General features: G+C 33.9%; 1 pseudogene; it reads right to left on the bottom strand.

The window, feature by feature from the left end:
- The window catches only part of LOC129083554 (myotilin-like), a 104,035-nt pseudogene extending 92,218 nt beyond the window's left edge, over positions 1-11,817 (bottom strand).
- Between the last annotated feature and the right edge of the window lie 335 nt (positions 11,818-12,152).

Below are 12,152 nucleotides of genomic sequence, written 5' to 3'. Positions count from 1 at the left end.
CTGAATTCCTACATGGCGCTCTCAGGCCCTATCCTTGGATAGTCTCATAACGTGGTGCTTACTTCTTTCTTTTTTAAGCTCTTAAATTTGTTATTGTTTTTCGCCCTCTCATCGATGGTTCTCTTTTCCTCCCTCTCTAAAGTCAATAATACATACTTTTAAAATAGGTCTCACTCACCATTCACAGTGGAAGTAGTAGGCAATATTGGAAAGCCACAGTCTTTCTTATGACCATGAACAAAAACTCCTACTTCTTTCCTCCTCTTGTTCTCACTTCCTGTTGTGTCCCAGTTGAAAATAACTCCCAACCCATAATTTAGCTCAATTTGTGACTCTTTGCTGCTCATCCAATGGCTATCTAAGCTGACTCTCTCGAGTTTCAGCTCTCAGTACTGAGTTCTTACAACCTCTGTTTTCCCTCCTGCTCCTGACTACTACATTTTCCGAGTTCTTAAAAGGTTTTGATTTTAAATTAGACACACACACAAAGGACAGCATGAAATATGGCCTACGTATTCATCTTCTACCCATTGAAAACACCAGATGTGTAAATTAAAGAAAGCCACAAATTCCTTGATGTCCTTCCCATCAAGTGGGTGGGCCCTGTGACTGTTTTGATTAATAGAATCTATGGGAAGTTGTGCTGTGCCTGTTTCTGGCTCTAAGCCTTTAGAGACTGGCAGCTTACACTTCATGTTTCTTGGAACACTCACTCTTGGATGTCAGCCACCACCCTGTGAAAAAGCCAAAGCTGCCTCCTGGAGTGGACTAGCCTGGCTGAGCTCCCAGACAACAGTCAACACTAACTTACTATTCCATGTGAGGAGCCTCCACAATACCTAACCCTGATTTAGACGATGAAATCCTGGATCCTGAGCTTGAACCTGATGCTGCATGGGATCAAACTTCTGTGATTTAGGGAGGTGGTGGTGAGTGTATTTTGCATGTAGGAATAACATAAATCATTTTTAGACATAAGGTTAGCTGGGACAGATTAAATATGATCATAAATTCCTTATACTTCTATTAACAGTTGTAGTCTGTATCCACTTTCCTTGAGTGTGGGCTCTGTGACTATTGTGACGATGACAGAAGTGACACACGTTAAGAAACTTGTAACTTTTACTTCCGACCTCTTAGAAGACTCATTTTTAGATGCCAGTCACCATGCTGGGAGGAAGCTGAAGCAAGCCCTTAGAAATGTGCACTTGAGGAAGAATTAAGTTGCCACGCCAATAGCCCTAACTGTACACATTTATCAGACATGGGAATAGATCTTCCAGTCCCATTGACAAAAATAGGTCATGGCTGAGAGCACATATAGCAGAAATGTGTACGTTACAGAACCATACTCTATTCTTCATCCAGAAAGTTTTAAGCAAAATAAAATTCATATTTTTAGCAGTTAAATTTTAGCATTTTTTTTTTGTTACATAGGAATTGACATTTGGAACCCCAGAATATTCTCGTGTTTCTGCTCCTTCCAGGGGAATACTCTTCACACTCTTTGCAAGGAAACTTATGTTCAGCATTTAGTGCTTACTTAAATGCAATATCATTGAAAATGCATTCCCAATCTTAGGTATTTTTATATTCTCAGATCCATCACATTATCCTTTCACTGTTTATTTTTTTGTTTATTGTCTCTATATATCTACTTCCATCCAAATTAGACAATTTACATAAAATTAATTTTTTGCCTTGTTCTTTGCTATCTCTCTTTCACCTAAAGTAATACCTCAGTGTATACATGCTTAATGCATATTTACTGAATAAATTAATTACTAATTCTGTTCTACCAATTTCACTATTAAAGAGGACCTGATTATGTACTAATAAAGATGGACAATACTAAAGCTTGTAGATTCATCCTCTGTATCCCCAAATGCTTTCCTCATTTTTTCTGTGCCACCAAATTTAGAAACTAGATTCTAACTGAATCAGATTTCAATAGCCAATCACAATGTTATTTTATGCCTACAAGTCGAAAATCCAGATAGCTGTAATGTTGGCTTAGTTTATCACAAACCAATGCAATTTGAATGGCCTTGCCTAAATATGTAGCAATTAATTAGAAACAACATTAAAAATCCCTAATTCAACCACAATAAAGTGTTCAATAAATAGCCACAGTTGTGTATTAAAATATAAAGGTTTTTATTCTGCCCTCAAACTGGCTTTCAAAATTGTAGGTAAGGGGGCAGACCAGAGCATGCATTAGCATCCCATTGACCCACTAAATGTATGATGTAGCAAGTCCTATACTGCCCAAATGAATGGCCAGGCCTGTTTAAAATAACACAAATTATCTGTGACTTGGTTGAAGCAATCTGTTTTTTGGGGTTTTTTTTTTCCGCCTAAAATGTGAATGTGTGTGTGTGTATTAGTTCTTTGAGAAAGACATAGAAACAACCCAAGTGTCCCTCAATAAATGATTGGAGAAAGAAGATGTGGTAAGTATAGATAGGTAGGTAGATAGATTAGATATAGATATAGATATAGATGATATATACACATACACTGGAATACTACTCAGCCATAAGAAGAGATGAAATACTGTCATTTGCAACAACATGCATGGATCTTGAAAGTATTATAAGTGAAATAAGTCAGACAGAAAAATTCAAGAACCATATGATTTCACTTGTATGGGGGATATAAAAATTAAAGCAACAAACGAACAAACAAGAAAAACAAACACTCATAAACACAGACAACAGTATGGTGGAAACCAGAAAGAAGGTGGATTATGTGTAGTAAAGGATAAAGGAAGTCTAACTTATGGTGGTGGAAGATTTGACTTTGGGTGGTGGGCAAACAATGCAAGGCAACTGTACTCTTGAAACCTACACAATTTTATTAACCAATGTCACCCCAATATATTTAATTTTCTTGAAAGAATTTAAAAATGAAAAAAAAAACTCACACTAAAATTTGGATTGCAAAAGTACTACTGAGTCAGGTCTTATATCCTCAATTGCAGAAATACAAAGAGAGAGTTCTTTTTGTCATAAAAATATCAGAGTATATTTCAAAACTGTTAAATCATGAAGAAAGATGGCTCTGATAATTAAATCATGAGTGGCGGGGTAATCCCTTGTGAGTACTTGACATGCATTTTGAATTTGCCTGAGCACTGCTTTCCAAATGCATTAGTTGTCTAGTATCTGTTAAAACACTTATTAAAAACTATTTACAATTTGCTTGTTTGGAATTTCCTCTATTATCTATGGGTTCATTTCTTTTCCTTTGACATGAAAATGCCCTGTGTAAAATTACAAAGGAACCACATTATTATCTACCAGGGCCCATGACAGAAGCAAAATAATCACACTAGTATTTCCCCAGCTTCTACTCTCAGCCACTTTTGAATCCTGTCATCCAAATAATCACAGTGCTAATACATTCCCAAGCACTGAGGACTCAGAGGTGAATAATGCTTCAATGTGTTTATAGAATACATTTCATATAGACAGCCACGAAAGGAACAGTTTGCATAATCACCTGGCAAAAAGAATCCATCTGTCAGAAGAGTGGAAATGGGTATCACACAAGTTCACATTAAAAAACAAAATCTCAACGTTCATTCTGTGCACTTCATTTCCTTGAGCCTAATTATCAGTATGCAGATAAATAGGAAAAATACATCTTCCTGGTTACGGTCCAAAATTCTGGTTTTGGCAAGAGAAAACAATAGCTGCTCATTTCTTTGGGGACTGTACCACGCAGCTGAGAGCATCAGGGATGGAAATGCCAGGCCAAATTCTGTTGTTGCCAGTGTGAAGCTCTACTGCTTGTGGCAAATGTGGTATGTGTGAACAACAGAAATATTGTCTCAGTTCTTTAATGTTAACCACTCATGGCTGGGCTCCAGAGAAGAAACACAGCCCTGAAAATCATTCATTTTTTTAACTTATTTTTAGATAAATTTCTTAAATTTTTGCCCAGTTAACTAAGACAGAAGCATCAGTCTTCAGAGAGAAAAGAAAATTTAAAAGACTCATTTGAAAGAATATTAAAATTCAAATGTTAGACAAAAAAGCAGAAAGAAAATTGAATTATTTGCTTCACAAAATATTCTTAAAATTATTTGTATACTGTAAAAACTAAACTCTCTTGATTTTTTTAAGTCTTCACCTGAGGGTACGTTTTATTATTGGTTTTAGAGAAAGAGAGAGGAGAGAGAGAGAGAGAGAGAATCACTGATGAGAGGGAAACATCAATCGATTGCTTCCTGTATGTACAACTTAGGTATGCGTCCTGATGGGGGATCTCACCTGCAACCTTTTGGTGTACAGGATGATGCTCCAAGCATCTGAACCACCTGGCCAGGGCTAAACTCCTTCAATTTTTAATGTAGTTTTAAGCATATGAAGAAATAAAACTTACACAAAGAGGCTAACTGTATTTTCTAAAATAGAGGCTTAAAAATTATCATGCCAAAATATCTGAAAAATATTTAGGGGCTGCAGAATAAAATCCTGAAATTGTCAAAAACATCCTAAACATTATAAAAATAATTTGATTACCTGTAGATTATAAAGTATCCATTCACTTATTCATTTCAGATATTGTTGAGTATCTACTTTGTGTCAGGCAAAGATCTAGGATTAGGGTTGTAGCAGTAAACAAAACTGAGAAAACCTGCTTTCAAGGTGTTTGTATATAATAGAATAGATTTTTTTTTAATATGGTATTGCAAGTAGTTAATTTTATAGACACACACTTATTTTTCTGAAGATTTTTTTGCATATTTTCTATAAAAACTTATATGTCCTTCATGTTCATAATAAATTTCTCTATTAACAACATAAAATACCTGAGTTTTCGGCAACCTCCTAAATATTTCTTTTTATTTCTAGGTAGAATCTGGTGGTTCAAGTAGGTAGCTAGAAAAACCATCTTATTTCATTTTTTTCCACAACACAATTATAACACCCTTGTATCTATATGAATGAGGCTTGTATTTCCATAGGATACTTTCACAGAAGACATATTGAATATAAACATTTTATTTTAATATATTTTGCCAAAAAGATTTCAATGAACTGTAATATTTATATTTCTACTAGTAATATTAAAGTATTTTCCTTTTTTTCTGTTAATATAGGTGTTGTTAATGAAATAAAACACATTGATTGTATCACATGTTGTAATGTAATGTCAATACCATTTATTATGTATTATTGCCTGTTTCCAGAATTTGTGGCCACACTACATTACAGGTGTTACCTCAGTTGCAAATATTAATCCTAATCAATATTAGTTATATTTATTTTGTTTATTGTGCATTTTGTGATGCAGCATAGTTTTTTTTAATGTAGTGTCAAATATTTCTATCTTTGTTCTTCCCTAGCTTCCAGTTTTTCAACATGTTTAAAATTATTCCTAACCAATAGGGTGTCCATTTACCCTCTTATATTTTATTATAAAATACTTAAGTGTTACATTTATGCTATGTTTCATTTAGATTTTATTTTTGTGAGTATTATGAGATAATGCCATTTACTGTCATTTGGATCAATGACATTCATTAAATCAGCTATTAAATTACCACAAAATTAAAGTACACTAGAGACATAAAATCCTAATTGTGTATACACCAGAATTTACTTATTATTCACTTTGTTTCACTGTTTTATTTTTTACGCTTATACCAATATCATTTTTTAATCTACTGATTTTTATATTGTTTCAGTGTCATATAAGACTAGTCTTCTATAAATATTCTAACTAAATATTTGTTATAATTGTCTTGACTGTTCTTAAGCATTTGTTTTTCAAAAGGAACTTGAAATCTTTTTAGCCAACCAAAAAATAACTCTATTATGAATCCACTGAAAATTACATTAAATTTATAATATAACTCAGAGAGAATTGATCATTTTATTCTATTAATCTTTCTATCAAAAGCATGGCATGGCATTCTATATTCAGATTTTATTTTACATTATTGAGCAAGACTGATTCATTTTCTATATGTAATGTAACGCCTGATATACTTTATTTTAGTTCTATTTTCTTATTTAATGTTTGCTTTTATGTCATTTCATTGTTATTATGGTTTTCTACTTTTGTATTTTGGTAATTTATTCAAAAGCCTACAAATTGCTTTTTTTTATTTTCCCGTTGGGGATTTCTGCTTTCTACTATGATAGATTAGCTTATATTAGACTAAATCGTCCTTTCAAGAATAACTATAAAAGTTGTAAAAAAAATTCCAAAGAATAGCTCTTGCAAGCCAGAATTTTACAGGGCAAAGTTCCTAGAAAGAAGACAAAAGTGTTGACTATATCCAGGTATTTTTCTGCCACTTTCCTTTCCATCTATTTGTTGATTAATAACAGTAGGAAACTTAGTAAACAAGCATAAACAAGCCCAGATCTTAAGGTGGTCTCATGGGATCAAGGTGACAAATAATTGCATTTCAAAGCCACAAAGTGTTTTAATACTGGAGGAAAAAGAATCTGTAGAAAAGGGAACTGCAGAAAAATAAGCCTAACATTCTGTGCTCCTTTTATTTTTGAAGAATATTCATTCTTAGGGTCATGGGACAAAGGCTAAAAAATTGAGGGAACTTATGTGTAGTCTAAACCAAATATCAGCAATGATCTAAAGGTTAAGTTCAGCCTAACATCTGCTAATATAATTAAAGTCCTATTGTAACAAAGACATACTCAACCATTTATGTTATTTCTATGGATGCTTTTATGACTCAAATGTAGAACTGAGTAGTTACAACAGAGACCGTATGACCAGAAAAGCCCAACGTATTTACTATTTGGCTATTCACAGGGAAAAAAAATTGCTGATCCCTGATCTCAATCAAACACTTTATAAAAAAGAGTTCTTGATATTTATGATAGAAAAGGTAGCACAAGTTAGGATTGCCCCTAAACAAAAGCCTATAGGAAATTGGCTAACTTTCATAATGACTGAAGTATTCTATCCTTATTTTGACCAGGAAATGTTGCTCCTACTTCTAGAAGCAAAGTAAATAGAGCATAGAGGAAGATAGAATCTTGCACAGCCTCCAAAATTTTTCAAACACAATGCTGACATTAAATAAATGATTTCCAAGATTATCAGGAAAATGAATAGAATAACAGAAATTCAATGAAAAAAAATCAGACAAAGAAAACCAACCCCAAAATGATAAAGATGTTTGACTTTCTAACAAGCACTTCTATATTATTGTGATAAGTATGCTCAAGAGAAGGAAAAATATAGAGATTTGTATCAGAAAAAGGGAATGTATAAAATTAGAAAATCTTCAGAAATTCTAAATCTGAGAAATACAGTAACTGAAATTAAACATTTAAGGGTGGGTTTAAAAGCAGAATAGCAAACAGAAGAGAAGACAAAGTAGAAGAGGGGATAGCACTAAATATTCAGGAAAATACAGAAAAGAACAAGTGAACGAATGGTCTGTCATTCATATAACTGGATTTGCATTTGAGGAGGACAGAAATAATAGGGCAGAAAATAACTAAAAGTAATTGGTTATGAACTTTTCAAATCTGATCAAAATCATGAAGCCACAAATTTTAAATGCTTGTTAAATTAAAATTGTGTTTAAGCTAAATTAAAACTGTTGTTTAAAATATCTTCCTCCTAAGGGCAGCCTTAATTAATTAAACGACCTCATTTTCTGTTCTCTCTATATGGGGGTGCCTCTTAGCAACAACACAAGTTTATCTTGCCTGCTTATTCAGGGTGGGTCCAAATGCTGGAGTAAGGTGGCTGCGAACTGGAGGGACTTGCAAAACACCGTATTCCTGGTCTAAGAATAGGCAACAGACCAGTTTTCAGCTCCATGTCACTCTAATTTTCAGGGGCCCAGGGAACTCGGCATACCAGAGTTGTGGTCCCACAGAAACTCTAATGCGTAGGGACCAGCTGGTCCTCCATGTAGCGCTCCAGGAAGAAATACACAGTCACTCGGTTTGTGCGGGATGGACTTTATGGATATCTGTAGGCCAGGCTCTCTCTGCAATCCATCTAAAATTTATCACCCTAAACTTCCTCCGTCTTAGCCCAAAGTGATATCAAGCCCAGTGGGGAAAACAACTGTACAAACTCACTTGTCTGGAACGCCAGCTAAGCCTGACGCCTTGCTTGCTACCAGCCTCTGGATACTCGGTTTAACGTGTGCATAACGTGGCAATTAGGATAATGACAGCAGGGCAGTAAGTGTTCAAGTTGCCATGTTGTCCTATTTTCTTAATCTTGCCTAGTTCTAAATGTATTTACATAATGCTATTTCATTAAAAAGGCTTACTATTCCAGAAACTTCTTTTAAACAAATATAACTCTGAAAGCTATTGCATGCATCTGAAATAAAACCCCAAAATAGACTCTTATTTTTATATGGTAGGAAAGCAAATACATTATTAGTGGAACCACCACTATAATAACTTTTCTTTTCACAAACCAGTTTTGTGAAGAACACAATTTTACTAACATTATCTCCTTTTATATGTACTCCATAAAATCTATGGTAGAATCCATGCCAAAATAACTATGGGTAATGAATTCTATTTTCAATAGAAAGTTATAAAATAGAATCATTTCTTCTGTTTTGACATATATTTGTAGAGTATCTATATTTTTCAAAATTACACATGAGAAAATAAAACGATGGCTATGAATTTCTGAGGCAAATGACCTGGTCAGATAGGCACAACATTTGACATCATGTAGAAGATTTTACAGAGATACATTCAATATTCTCTAAATAAAAATGTTCCTTTTTTCCTAATGGTTATATTATAAATAGAAAATTAAACCTTCAGTAGTCTATAATTCTCCAAGTGCTAAATATATTGAATTACTAGGATGGAATTTCTTTTCTTGTTTTCTGCATTTCAGATGACAGTGCATTGGCAGCAAACAGAGCTGAACCAAATTAACACTGAACAATGAAGAAAAATGAAGCTGGCATCTTAGCCCATGGGATCTTGCCAAAAAAAATCATAGTTTCTTTACCTATTTCTAAACTTATTCTATTTTCAGAGGATGGATGGCTCTCCCATTCCACACTAGAAAGAGGGGATGGAATTCAGGAAAATTCAAATGCGTATGAAGAGAAATGCTATTTATAATTATCAATATTTATATGACAAGCATCATATTGCCTCAGAGCACCACCATTAAAAACTGTATTCTTTTAATTTAGCAACACAAAATATGTATGCAAGGGGGCAGGTGAGTATCTGAGACAAACCTGTTTTTGTGGAAGTCTTGTTAGCGGGAGTTCCAGAACTGCCTATCCATGACTGCTCAGACATGAGGAAGCACCTCACAGTCTTCCCACCACACCTCGAATTAATTATGACCAGTTTCAATGTTAAAAGGACACCTGAGATATATGTTAATAACTTAAGTTTACAAATGAAGGAACAGAGGACATACCAAAGAGATTAAACTCTTTCCTTCCAGTCACCACTCAGTAGCGTTGGAAGAGATCCCAGGTTTCCAGCTTTCTACCGATACAGATTCTTGTGCCAATTTAGTAACCATCTATCTACTAGTTAATTCAATAAAAAGACAGAAAGGGCTGCAGTTTTCTCATATTATATATAATGTCACTCACTTTTAAGAAAATTCAGAAAAGGCAATCATGTGACAAATTATCTGAAAGACAAAGAAGGGAAAGGATCGTTGAGAACATTGGGAATGTTGACAAAAATTTTGCTAGGTAAAAATAATGAATTTGGTCTTTGCCATGTAAAGTATTAGGTGTCAACAGAAGAGCATTTATCTAAGTGCACTCACTGCATGGAAGAAAAACAAATACATCTCAATGTGTTAAAAGCAATAGATTTAACATGTCACAAGGTCTTTTGGATGAATTAACTCATTCCTCTACAAAATACAAAAAGAAAGCTGGAAGCCTGTCAGTAAATTCATAGGTAGTGATAGTATTATGGCATTGAGAGATGAAATGTAAGGTAGTTCTTAGATGAGCAGAAGTTCCTATTTATTAAGAAAAAATGTATTTTAAAAAGTGGATGGAAGAACATTTGTTATAATCAAAACAACAGTAATGCCATTTGAATTCTATCAATTTCTAAATGGATTCAGCTTTGTTAAGGGAGCTTGACATATGCAACAACAATTAAGCAGACAATTATCAAAAAAGTTATAGGTTGTACATTGAACTATCCACAACTACTGTGAAACATAGAAAATAATTTTCCTATTAAATGATAGACTAGATAGAGCTTTGAAAAGAAGCCTCTAAAGAATTTATTATTTAAAAGCATTTGTCTTTCAGAAAACATGGTGAGCTCGTATTATAATTTATCGACAAAGAATGCTAAAACATGGGTGGTATAATAACAATTTTTTTTTGAAATATACAGATATTTTGGCCTTAAAATTTTATTTCTTCTGACTTTGCATTGTTTTAGTTGATTTGAAATAAATAGGTTTCAGTGACATTTAGAAATTGACTTTGTTTTTCTCAAAGTTAATTTACAAATCTGGAAGTTACTTAAAAACTATGATTTTGTATTGCTATGATATATTCTGTTAAATGTAAGAGGAGTGTTAGACATTGTCCTGGACCTCAAAAAGTTTACTCTCATCAGAAAGGCAGGATTTATCAAATTAGTAGTATATATTTATTATTTTTATTAACTCACAGAAAGAGTTCCTAACTAACTAATGGACTGAATTTTTTTAAAAATACCCTAAGACCAGCTTATTTAAAAATTACATAAACCAGACAGGAATTTAAATTTAATATGATAGACAACATTCAGATACTAAAGGCTTTTGAGCAGAAAACTGAAATATGTTTCTCCTCTTATATATCAACTTAAATTAGTTTGAGGGAAGATTAAGCTAAAGTAGTGTGCAGAAAGAATTAAAGAAAGGAAAAATAGAGGTAAAGAGACTGTTAAGAAGCTGTTACTATAATCCAAGAATGGAAACAATTAGTCCCTTAATTGATGTTCTGGTTGTGAGAGCTAAGAGGAGATTTGTATATTAGTGATTTGTGATGTTATAATTTACTATATATATATGAGATGTAGTTTCACAATAATTTGTAGTCAAAGATGACTTTAAAATTTGTGCATAAAATACCTAAAGGATGATAGCGATTAAGAGACTTGGGAAAATTAAGAAGGACTATATATGTCACTGAAAGCACTTTTAGGTTTAGATTATAAGACAATGGCTAATATTACCCATTACAGCATGAAGCAAAGATCACCTACTGTGAGGCATTTGGATGAATAAATTAGCAACTTTAGACACTTGTTTGCATCTTCCCAGAGAAATGAAATCCTGCTGAGCATCAATTTACCATCACAGCAAGAAAGTCAAAGGCAGACTATGTGAATTTTGTGTGGCTTGCATCTCACAAGGCACATGGTTAGGAAGTAAATGTGGAATCACAATAAATGTTACAATATTGTAGCATTTTCACTCCATTTCTTCACGTTTTCAGAAACTCCCATCATGCCTGTCAATTTCCTCATAGTTCTTCAAGTTCGTAGAAGGTCTTTTCCTTGTGCTCCAAAACCTTGTCCTCTTAAATGTAAGTCATATGACATCTATCATTTTCTTTAGTTATTTCCAACTTTTAAAACTCGTAAGCCCTCTGAAGTGAATCATTGAAATTACCGCCACTATCCACTGAGGGGGTATTTTTGCTAACAGGCTCTGAAGGGGTTGATAATCGCTAATGTTGTCAATGACGGTGCCAAGATTGCTAATAAGCAATGCCTGGAAACAGACTCCAATGGCGATGGCCCTGTCTCCTGTTGCACCTGAGGTCGGTGGCAATGACACCGGGGATGCCATGTCCTCCAGTTAGAAGACGTTCTTTTCTTATTTTTACTTTGTTGTTTCTACTAGCACGTGAATAATAAATCCATAGAAATTAAACTGGGAAATGATCTTAGTGTTTTCGACTTAACTCCTAACTCATCCAGACACAATGTCCTGGACATGGTGTCCATACCCACATAGGTGGGTATTAGCACTGTTCCTTCAAAGTTTCCTAGGTTAAATCTGTGGTGAAAGTAGGTGATTCAGGCAAGCAGAAATAATGGAACATAAATAAGAGAGATCAGGACCGGAGAGGTGGATTTTGGAGTCAAAGGCTGAGCGGTGCAAAATAAATGCTCTTTCCAAAG

This window comes from Pteronotus mesoamericanus, unplaced genomic scaffold, assembly GCF_021234165.1.
Source record: "Pteronotus mesoamericanus isolate MK-2021 breed Mesoamerican mustached bat unplaced genomic scaffold, CSHL_Meso_final scaffold_167, whole genome shotgun sequence".
NCBI classification, from domain to species: Eukaryota; Metazoa; Chordata; class Mammalia; order Chiroptera; family Mormoopidae; genus Pteronotus; species Pteronotus mesoamericanus.
Note: the sequence above shows the minus strand (reverse complement) of the source record. Positions and strands in the feature narration are given on the sequence as shown.